Below are 12,679 nucleotides of genomic sequence, written 5' to 3' on the forward strand. Positions count from 1 at the left end.
AATAAGAAATCAGTCTCTGAGTTCTTCATACCAAGAGCACTGATCCAGGACGACTACAAAGATAAGATTTAGAAAGTTGGAACAGATCATCCTTTCCATACCTCTACTTTATTCCACTATAGAAACCAAAAGCACATTTTATTTAAGACCTCAATTGCAAATATGCTAAAAGAATATGTATGTGGAGAGAGATGAGCCCTTTCTAGATAAGCAGAGACCAGAGACTTCTAAGGACATTTGTTGGACGTGGGTACAGAATGCCTGTGGCTCACCTTGACATCAATGTAGGGCATCTGCTGATGTAAGAAAAACCAGGGGACTTCTTCTGCCTGCATCACCAGGAGAAGCATGGTGGCATCAACAGAAATACTCTAAACAGATAAGTTCTTCCATATGCCAGTTTTTCTCCAGTAAGGTTTTCTGAGAAAAGGGTGATCTGAAAAGTTGAGGACCTTGCTGGAAAGCAGAGAGATATCTCTGGAGTCTTACTGTGCTTCGAGCCTAAATTCCTAATAGAGGGTGACTATTTTGTAGTAGGCAGCTTCCAAGATGCTCCCAACCTCCCTTGTCTTCTACATGCATACCCCTGTATAGACCCATCTCTAAATGGGCTGGACCTTGAGTCTTACGTCCAATGAACAAAACAGTGAGATAGAACTCCCAATATTTTAATGTGTAAGGAGACACAGACTTTCACCTTGTCAGCCCTCTTCTTCTATCTCACTAGCTCACTCTGACAGAAGACAGCTGCCATGTTGTTAGCTGCCCTTTAGAGAAGCCCTGAGATGATGCTTACAGCCAACTGCCCATGAGGACATGAATTCTTGCAACGTGAGTGAGCTTAGAATCAGATCTCTTCTAGTCAAGCCTTAAGATGACCACAGCCCTACATTTAGAATGCAGACATCTATGAAACCCCTGTTAGTATTTAAGCAAACTGTCAGTGTAATAAGCATGTCAAAATAGTTATTTAATGTACCAGCATACATAAATTTTACAGAAAAATTAAAAATTTGGTGGTCATCCAAACATAAAATCTACAACCCTAAAGCAGGAATACATAAAGAAAAGCAAGCATTTCTCTTTGTAGACATAAATCTTAACTGAGAAAATGGAAATTGTATAAGATTTTTGGTGTAGAAGACATAATTCTCCCTACACAGCATTATTTATTAAATGAATTTTCAGATATACAAGTCATATGTTGCATTTTTATTTATAAAACATAATTTTATTTTGTTAGTTTGCTGTTACATTTTCACACAGTGTTGTGTCGGTAAGGTCCTACTACACAGCACATGGAACTCCAATGTATATATACATGTGTATATATGTGTGTGTGTGTGTGTGTGTACATAGAACATGTATATCCAATATCTTGGGATAAAATATGGTGGAACATAGCACCGGGTCACTATGTTGTATAGCAGAAATTGACATAAACTGCTTTAATTTTTTATTTTTATTAAAGTCTAGTTGACTTACAATGCTGTGCCAATTTCTGCTGTACAGTGTAGAGACCCAGTCATACATGTGTGTGTATATAGATAGATAGGTTGATAGATAGATAGATAGATAGATAGATAGATAGATAGATAGATAGATATTCTTTTTCTCATATTGTCTTCTACCATGTTCTATTCCAAGAGATTGGATATAGTTCCCTGTGCTGTATAGTAGGACCTCATTGCTTATCCATTCTAAATGTAATAGCTTGCATCTATTAACCCCTAATTCCCAGGCCATTCCACTCCCTTCCCCTTCCCCCTTGGCAACCACAAGTCTGTTCTTTATATCTCTGAGTCTGTGTCTGTTTTGTATATAGGTTCCTTTGTGCCATATTTTAGATTCCACATATAAGTGATATCATCCTGTAATTGTCTTTCTCTTTCAGTCATAGATTGCTTTTCTAAAAACTATTGGGATATAGATGATTTACTATGTTGTATTAGCTTCAGGTTTACAGAAAAATAAATTATATATATATATATATATATATATATACACACACACACACACACACACACACATATATCCATTCTTTTTTTCTAGTATAGGTTATTACAAACATTGAGTAGAACTCCCTGTGCTATACAGTAGGTCCTTCTTAGTCACCCAAGTATCTGCTTTTATAAAGTCCCTGCAAGTTGGAAGTTGGAAGTGAAAAGTATAGGTATGCTTCCTCCTGAAAGAGGAAAAGCCCAGACTCTTGCAGACACATTCACTTTTCACTTTTCCTCTTCCATTAATAATAACAAGTCTTCAGAGACTGGGATAACATGGACCCATTTGGCTAATGATCAGCTCTATGCATTGAGTTCTCAAGGCCATGCAAGACTAAATCACAGCCTGTGTCTCTAGTCATTCAGTTTACTGGTCCAACTCTAGCAGGCTTCATCTCTCTCTCTTATCCTCCCAGAATCGCTGCATCAGGAGGTCCATGACTACTCCTGTCTTCCTGCCAGTCATAAGGACAGAATCTGAACCTTCATCACTTGCTAGGCAAGAGAAGGGCAGTGGATTCTCCTTCTTTGTTTATGCCCCAGCAGAGACACAGCCCAGCCAAGTGAGTACAACAGGGATGGTGGATGGAGAAGAAACTGTCAAGACTATTTCTTTTTCTTTTTTAAGGACACATCACAGCATATGGAAGTTCCCGGGTTGGGAGTTGAATCAGAGCTGTAGCTGCCAGCCTACACCACAGCCACAGAAACACCAGATCTGAACCACATCTGTGACCTATACCACAGCTTGTGGCAACACCGGATCCTTAACCCACTGACAGAGGCCAGGGATAGAACCAACATCCTTACAGACTGTCAAGCTCTTAACCTGCTGAACCACAACGAGAACTCCAAGCGTATTGTTTTTTCATCATTAGAACAAACAGGAGAGTTGTATCAAACAGATGGAGGGCACCAGTCTTCAAAGTTTCAGCTCAGAATATATATGTTCTTGGTTCTGGTGGGAGATCCAAAAACCTCTCGTTCAAAGTTCTGCTTTCCCCCCACACTGGTTCTGCCATCCTAGATATCTCCCTAGGATAGCAGGAATGAGATAAACTGTCCCTCTAGGTACTAAAAAGGGATCAGGAAGGGTGATGGGGATGGGGATGATGATGATGAAAATGATAACAATACCACAATGTGACAAAACTTTACCTAGGGATTTCAAATTCCAAGCACTGAGCTAAGTTTGTTTTTGTTTTTATTTTTCTGGCTGTACCTGTGGCATGCAGAAGTTCCTAGACCATGGATCAAACCTGTTCCACAGTGGCAACCTGAACCACAGCAGTGACCATGTCATATCCTTAACCCACTGAGCCACCAAGGAACTCCCTGAGCTAAGCTTTTTATGTAGCCTGTTACCTTTTACCTGTATTTATATTCCAAGGAGAGCCACATGCATTATTATCATTTTATAGTTGAGGATAGGAATAGAGCACTTTAATGCAATTTTAATCAGGTCCTAGTGTCAAAATGGGGTGAAATCAGGTTTGAATGCAGACAGTGATATTCCATTCCCAGGGCACCTAGATAGTGTTCTTTCTGTCTTGCTGGTCATCCCAGCATGTCTCATCTCCTCATTCCAGATGCCCCCCCCCCACTATGCTCTTTGACTTGGGTTTCAGGTAGCCCACAGTGGAGATCACTAGGCTGCACTTGCTGCATCACCTCTAGTAGCTGTGGCTGAGATCATAGGCAGGAATCACAGAGAGTGTTGACATGATAACTCAGGGCACATTTATTTCTTGTCCCTGATCTTTGATTTTGCTTCAAATGTTCCATTCCCCTCTTCATATTTGCACTGATCACTTCTCAGTCTAAGGGAGACTTAAAGTTAGAATATTTGTTTGGTTCCATTCTTAGCTAGGAACAGTTAAAAGCTATACTTTGGGAAGTTTGGAATAGACTTCTGGACATCTGCTTAAACCTTCATATTAAACCGTGAACATTTTCCAAGCATGGTCCTTAGAGACACACAATTTAATTTTGAATCTTACCTCTTCCATTTATTATCTTGTGACAATGGGCAAAATTTTAGTATCCCTTGAGCTTCAGCCTTGTCACTTGATAAAACAGAATTGACTAAGAATTAAACATAGGAGTTCCCATTGTGGCTCAGAGGATAAAGAACCCAAAATGGTGTCCCTGAGGATGTGAGTTCAATCCCTGTCCTCACTCAGTGGGTCGTAGGCTGTGGCAAAGGTCTTCGACCTGGCTCACATCTGGCAATGCTGCAGCTGTTGCTGTGGCATAGGCTCCAGCTGCAGCTCCAATTCGACCCCTAGTCTGGAAACTTGGATATGCTACAGATGCAGCCCTAAAAAGGAAATATATGTGACTAAATATGTGATTAGTACATATGGTAAAGGCAGACTAAATTTTACGCATTTTTATTTTTATTAAGCTAGGTTCTAGAGACCCAGCGAAATTACCCTGTGATCTAAAGTTTTGGTTTCCTCTAGATCCTGAGTGAATAGTCTATTGTCTTTATGCAGGTAGGTTCTGAATGCTTGGAGGGTAATAACTGAATGTCATTCATTTCTGCTTCCAAGAGCCTATATCTTTCATGGCACCGAGTAAGCTGCAAGAATAACAACAATTTCCGTTAAATATTGTTTAGATTCTTCTTTGGTTCACAGAAACAGAGTAGAGTCCATATGTCTTACAAACTGGGTGCTTTCCTACCTGTGATTTTGTTCTTTTCAGTGATATTCTGTAGCACTAGACAAAAGAGGAAACAATACTCCTGTCTAAGGGCACAGCTTTATAATTAATACAATCTACAACACAGGTATAAAAATTGTAGAGATTATAATTAAAATGAAAAAAATAATCAAGAAGTATTTTTTGCATGGACTAAGACACACCATAGGATTTCCACTTATTCCACAAATGAATTCCCTGGGACATGAAGGGCTTTTATCTCTGCAGGACCACAGCATAAAAGGTCCTCAAGTCTTTCTTGGGATTGTAATTCATTGATAAACCCACTATTCCAACTATGATTCAAATTTTGATTTAAAAAACATACTTATTAAGTGCAAACCTCTATTAGATGCCAAACATGTCCTATAGACAGGTGTTATTTTTCCCATTTCTATGTAAAGAATACCAGCATGGAGCAGTGGAAAGATCTACACACACTCCGTATTTAATATGTGAAAGATGTGAGATTCAGACAGATCTCTTGACTTCCATTCCAGAGCTCTTTCTCCACCATTAAAGCAGAATTATTGTTTTCTTTTCAAACCTGCTTTAGTCCCAGATAAGGAAATAAAGACAGAACCATTATTTCCTTCTCTTGGGACTTGGTTAATTCAGTTGTGAATTAGGGGACTGGGCCAAGTGGTTTAGAGGGGACTTTATTGGATGAAGATCTTGAATCATTGAGTTTTCTATGAACAGTAGTGCATTTTTCAGATTATTCTGGAAATGTGAGCTATGGAAATACTATTCCCTAGACATGATGGGTATTTTTATATGCATCTACAATGGAAAGACCAGACTCTAGACAAACTGAAGAGGTATTTTTGGCCCATACCTTGACATAAGTACATATTTAAGTATTTCTCATTTTTCTATGAGGAGAATAAATGGTAGATAAGAGCTAGTTTTAGTAAGGTGTATCATGTAGACTCCTGTGGGGCCATCTCTGTTCTGAAAAGGGTCCAGAACTGTCTCAGTTAAATAAGAATCTTCCTGACCTTCTTTTAGATAGGGAAGAAGAGCTCCCCCCCCTTACATATTTTTGTCCTGCTTTTTAGGAAAATAGGAGGAGGACAGAGAGCTTTTTTGTATCCGTTTCTTCTAAATCACCCTCAGCTGAAAATAATCTTTCTGACAAAGTGGCATCTTTGGAGATAGCATATTCTGCTACCCTTCAATTCCTTTGAATTGAAACTTTGAGAAGTTTATATATATATCAAATGTCAAAGTGATACCTCATGAGTATCAAGTCATGAGTTGAGAGATTTGTAAAGGGAGAGAAACACACGGTCTGGGACACTAAGAAAAGAAAATACCTCAGTATGTTGTCCATATCTTATTGATTTAGTTTCTCAGTCTCAGGAATAGGTGAGTGCAGTTGAAAACCTGTGTCTCAAACAAAACAGAAACAGATCACAGACATGGAGATTAGACTTGTGTTTGCCAGGGGAGAGGGGGTAAATAAGGGGACAGAGAGGGAGTTTGGAGTTGGTAGATGCAAACTATTACATTTAGAATGGATAAGTAGGAGTTCCCGTTGCAGCTCAGCAGAAACACATCTGACTATCATCCATGAGGATGCAGTTTTATCCCTGCCCTTGCTCAGTGGGTTAAAGATCTGGTATTGCCGTGAGCTGTGATGTAGGTCACAGACGAGGCTCAGATCTGGCATTTCTGTGGCTGTGGTGTAGGCCCACAGCTATAGCTCTGATTAGACCCCTAGTGTGGGAACATCCATATGCGATGGGTGTGGCACTAAAAAGACTAAATAAATAAATAATAGAATGGATAAGTAATGAGGTCCTACTGTATAGCACAGGGAATGGTCCCCAGTCTCTTGGGCTAGAACATAATGGAAGATAGCATAAAAAATAAAAATATACCACATCTTCCTAATCCAATCGTTTGTTGATGGACATTTGGGTTGTTTTCATGTCTTGGCTATTGTGAACAGTGCTGCAATGAACATGTGAGTACATGTGTCTTTTTTAAGGAAAGTTTTGTCTGAATAAATAAGTAAATAAAAATTTAAAAAAAGAATGTGTATGTGTGACTTGGTCACTCAGCTGTACAGTAGAAATTGAAGGAACTTTGTAAATCAACTGTACTTTAATTTAAAAAAAGGAAAAGGGGAGTTCCTATCATGGCTCAGTGGAAAACGAATCTGACTATCTATGAGGATGCAGGTTGGATCCCTGTCCTCCCTCAGTGGATTAAAGATCCAGTGTTGCAGTGAGCTGGGTGTATGTTGCAGATGTAGCTGGGATCTATCATTGCTGCAGTTGTGGCATAGGCCAGTGATTACAGCATTGATTCAGCCCTCTAGCCTGGGAACCTCCATGTGCTGTGGGTGTGGCCCTAAAAAGACAAAAATAATTAATATTTCTTAAATAAAATAAAATAAATAAAAGGGGTAAGGGCATTTTAACATTCGACATCAATCAATATTTGCTATCTTGTGAGAACATCTATATATTGTTTACGAATAAAAGAAATGGGGTTAACTGAATTGTCCAGAGTGTGGAGTCTACCCTCTATCCATGAACTCAAACAACCACTAACTTATTCTCTGTAACTATTGCTTAGTTTGGTCTAATGTCTTAGAATTTCATATAAATGAAGTCCTACAGAATTTTTTTTAAAAAAAGGAGGTATTTCATTTTAGGAGGTGGTGCTTCAGGTGAGCAGGGCATTCATCTAGGTTAGGACTCTATATGGTGTGAGTAATCGGGCATTTAATGGGAAGGAGAGCATTTTATGTAAATAAAAGAAAAACAAAGCTGAATGGTTAGAAAAAACTATAAATCCAGTTTTTCCATCCAAAGGGCAGTCAATCAAGATTTTTGGATGCTGGATTTGAAGGATCCTTGGATGGTGAGTGAGGAACAGGCAATGACATTTGGATAATTTTTTTTGTTTGGTATATCGAAGGTCTCTAGTGATGAGAGTTATGATTACTTTTTAGAGAAGAGCATGGTAGGGGTCTTTTTTAGATAGTTTTGATAAGGACTTGGGTAGTCAGGTTTTAGTTTTTAGTGAAAGTTTAAACAGGTCACTGTTAAAAAAATACTCAGTTATCCATTTAACCAAAGTGACAAAAGATTTTAAAAGCAAATATAGGAAGTAATAGACAATTGATCCTTGAACCATATTTCTCCAAAGAAGATAGACCATAGGCCAATAAGCACATGAGAAGATGTTCAATATCAGTAATTATTAGGGAAATACAAATCAAAAACACAATTGGGATAGAACATGATGGAAGATAATATGAGAAAAGGAATGTATTTATATGTATGATTGGGTCAGAAGACTGCTGTGTAGCAGAAATTGGCACAATATTGTAAGTCAAATATACTTAATTTTTTTTTTAAAAAGGAGATGTTATACTAAGTAAAAGATGTTGGTCACAGAGTTCCCATCGTGGCTTAGCAGAAACAAATCTGACTAGCATCCATGAGGACACAGGTTCAATCCCTGGCCTCTCTTAGTGGATTAAATATCTGGCATTGCTGTGATCTGTGGTGTAGGTCGCAGACAGGGCTCGGATCTGTTGTTGCTGTGGCTGTGGTGTAGGCCAGCAGCTACATCTCCAATTCAACCCCTAACCTGGGAACCTCCATGTGCGACCCTAAAAAGACAAAAAAAAAGGAAGGCAGTCACATAAGACCACATAATGGATGACTCCATTTATAAGAAATGATCTAAATAGGCAAATTCACAAAGACAAATTAATGACTGCCTAGGACTGGGGCTGGGGGTGGGATGCAGATTCACTGCTAATGTGCATAGGGTTGATTTTTGGGGTCATGAAAATATTCTAAAATTTGAATATGGTGATTTTTACACAACTTCGTGAATATTCTAAAAACCATTGAGTTGTAACTTTAAATGGGTAAATCATAGGGTTGAATCACAGCTCAACAAGGTTGTTAAAAAATAAAAGCAAACTTTAAATAGAAAACCACAATGATTAATACATCACACTTTTAGGATGACTGTTATAAAAACAAAAACAAAACGGAAAACAGCAAGCGTTGGTGAGGATGTGGAGTGATAAGAACACTTGTGCATTGCTGGTGGGAATGTAAAATTGTGCACTTACTATGCAAAACAATATAGTGGTTCCTCAAAAAATTAATAATAGAATGACCATACTATCCAGCATGCTATTTATTTCTGGGCATATACCTAAAAGATTTGAGAACAGAGATTCAAACAGATATTTGTACACCAATGTTCCTAGCATCACAATTCACAATAGCCAAAGACGGAAGCAATCCAACTATCTATCAACAGATGAGTGGATAAACAAAACGTGGTCTAAACATAAAATGGAATATTATTCAGTCCTAAAAAGGAAAGACATTCTGGAACATGTTATAACATGCATGAACCTTGAAGTCATTATTCTAAATGAGAGAAGGCAGTCACAAAGGGAGAAATACTCTTTCATTCCACTTACACGAAGTATGTAGAGGAGTCAAATCCATAGAGACCTAAAGAGAATTGTAGGTGCCAGGGCTGAGGGGAGGGAGCAATGGAAGTTGGTGTTAAATGGGAACAGAGTTTCAGCTCGAGATGATGAAAAAGTTCTGGAGATGGATGGTGGTGATTCACAACAATGTGAATATATTTAATTCCACAGAACTGTACAGTTAAAAAAATCAACTGTTGGGGAGAGGGAAGAATTGGGAGGGTGGGAAGAACATATACACACTACTGTATCAAATAGATGGTTAATAAGAACCTGCTGTATAGCACAGGAAAATCTACTCAATAGTTTGCAATAACCTATATGGGAAAAATAGATATATTTATGTGTATTCTGATCCCCTTTCTAATACAACATTGTAAATCAACTACACTCCAATAAAATAAAATTAAAAATGATTAAAGTGGTAAATTGTTATGTATAGTTTAACCACAATAAATTAAAGGATTTTAAAAGAAAGCATAGATATATCATAAAAAAATAAAAATAAGTGAGAAGTTTGGGCAGTCTTCCTCACAAGAGGCAAAAGCCCCAGACCTTCTATAGACATTCATTTTTCAATTTTCCTCTTTAACTATATTGGGAAATCCTTAGAGATTATATAACATGGACTAATATAGATGATTATGTGCTCTGTGCATTGGGCCCCCAAGGCCATATAATTGTAAATAATCAGCCTGTGACTCTAGTCTATTGTTTCAAAGTTCCAGTCCAGTGGACCCCATACCTGCTTCTCTTTCTCTCATGGTCATCTGCAACCAAGGGCTCATGTCTGACTCTGTCTATCTAGCAATCCTGAAGACAGAGCCTGAGCTTTCATCACACACCAGGAAGGGGAGCAACAGATCTGCACTCTTTGGTCATGTCCCATTGGAGACACGGTACAGCCCAGTAAGTGCCTAAGGAGACAATGGGTAGAGGAGAGACTGTCAGGAGCATTGGTTCCTCATCACCAAGACAAACAGGAGAGCTGAGTCAAACAGATGCTAGGATATAATTCCCTGTGCTGTGCAGGGTGCTTATCCATTCTAAATTTAATAGTTTGCATCTACCAACCCCAAACTCCCCATCCATCCCACTTCTTCCCCCCTCATCCCTGGAAACCACAAGTCTGCTCTGCATGTCCATGATCTGTTTCTGTTTTGTAGATAGGATCATTGGTGCCATGTTTTAGATTCCATGTATAAGTGATATCATATGGTATTTGTCTTTCTCTCTCTTCTGACTTCCCTTAGTATGAGAAACTTTGGTTGTATTCATGATCTGTTCCTGTTTTGTAGATAGGGTCATTGGTGCCATGTTTTAGATTCCATGTATAAGTGGTATCATATGGTATTTGTCTTTCTCTCTCTTCTGACTTCCCTTAGTATGAGAAACTTTGGTTGTATTCATGTTGCTGCAAATGGAATTATTTTGTGTTTTTTTCACGTCTGAGTAATATTTCATTGTGTGTACACACACACACACACACACACATAACTGGGCCACTGTGCTGTACAGCAGAAATTTACACAATACTGTAAATTAACTATACTCTAAAAAAACAAAACAAGCAAATGAAAAAAAAGACAGATATTATGGCACCAGTATGCAAAGCTTCAGCTCCAAGCTCTATGAAGTTTGTGCTCTCAGTTCTGGAGGGGTTTAAAATCTTTCATTCAGAGTTCTGCTTTCCTCTCACACAGATTCTACCACATGATAGCAGGAAATGGGTCACTCCAATATGTCCCCTAAACACCCAAAAAGAATCACAAAGGTGATTTTGGAATGAGGAGGAGGAGGACAGTAACCAAAACATCTAGGATCTTCACTGAAAGCTTCCTAAGTGCCAGGCTCTGAGCTATGTTCCCCATGCAGCTTGTTTCATTTCATCTGTACAATCCCTCACAAGGTATACGTGCACACATTATTTTTTTTTTATCTTTTTGCCTTTTCTAGGACCAGTCCTGTGGCATATGGAGGTTCCCAGACTAGTGGTCCAATCGGAGCTGTAGCTGCCGGCCTACAGCACAGCCACAGCAATGCGGGATCCAGGCCGCATCTGCAACCTACACCACAGCTCACAGCAATGCCGGATCCTTAACCCACTGAGCAAGGCCAGTGATGGAACCTGCAACCTCATGGTTCCTAGTTGGATTCATTAACCACTGAGCCATGATGGGAACTCCCATTATTATTATTTTAAAGAAGCAATAAAGCAAATCAATGTATATAACAAAACAGAAAAAGATTCATAGATATGGAAAAAATTTATGGTTACCAAAGAGGGAGTGGGAGGAAGGGACAAATTAGGAATATGGGACTAAAGACACAAACTACTACACAGAAAATAGATAAGCAAAAAGGATATATTGTAGGGCACAGAGAAGTATAGCCATTACTGTATAAAAAACTTTAAATGGAGTATAATCTATGCAAATGTTGAATCACTATGTTTTTTGCCTGACACTATATAATATTGTAAATAAACTATATTTTGATTTTTTTTAAAGGAAGACATAAAGTCAGGGACTTGGGCTACATTATTACTCAGGAAAGTAGACATGTTTTTATTTATTTATTTATTGCAGTGTAGTTCATTTATAATGTGTATATTTCTGCTGTACATCAAAGTGTATATATACAAGTGTATATAATTCTGCTGTACATGTAGTGCATGTATGTATATATATATATAATGTATATATACACATTCCTTTTTATATTCTTATCCATTGTGTTGTATCTTAGGACACTGAATATAGTTCTCTGTGCTATGTGATTGAATCTTGCTGTTTATCCCCTTTGTGTAAAAATAGCTTGCATCTACTAACCCCTACCTTCCACTCCATCCTTTTCCCAATGCCCTCCCCTTTGGCAACTGCAGGTCTTAGACATATTTTTATTGTTTTTTGGTATGTTTATCATTTTATCTTTATTTTTACAGTTTTATTGAGATATAGTTGATTTACAATCTTGTGATAATTTCTGCTGTACAACAAAGCGATTAAGTTATACATATACACACATCAATTCCTTTTCAGATTCTTTTCCTATATAGATTTTCAAAAAATATTGGGTAGGGAGTTCCCATCGTGGCTCAGTGGTTAACAAATCCGACTAGGAACCATGAGGTTGCGTGTTTGATCCCTGGCCTCCCTCAGTGGGTTAAGGATCTGGCCTTGCCGTGAGCTGTGGTGTAGGTTGCAGATGTGGCTCGGATCTCGCCTTGCTGTGGCTATGGCATTGGCCGATGGCTACAGCTCCGATTAGACCCCTAGGCTGGGAACCTCCATATGCCATGGGTGTAGCCCTAGAAAAGACAAAAAAAAAGATATTGGGTAGAGTTCCATATGCTATACAGCAGGTCCCTACTGGCCAGTCATTCCATATACACTGTGTGCATATGCCAATCCCAAACCCTCAATCCATTCCTTCCACCACCCTTATCCCCTTTGGTAACCAAAAGTTTGTTTTCAAAGTCTGTGAGTCT

This window comes from Sus scrofa, chromosome 2 (genome assembly GCF_054392235.1).
Source record: "Sus scrofa isolate SSC_HxYL_T2T_F1_AM1 chromosome 2, Sscrofa_HxYL_maternal_Yorkshire_Landrace_v2.0, whole genome shotgun sequence".
Classification (NCBI taxonomy): Eukaryota; Metazoa; Chordata; class Mammalia; order Artiodactyla; family Suidae; genus Sus; species Sus scrofa.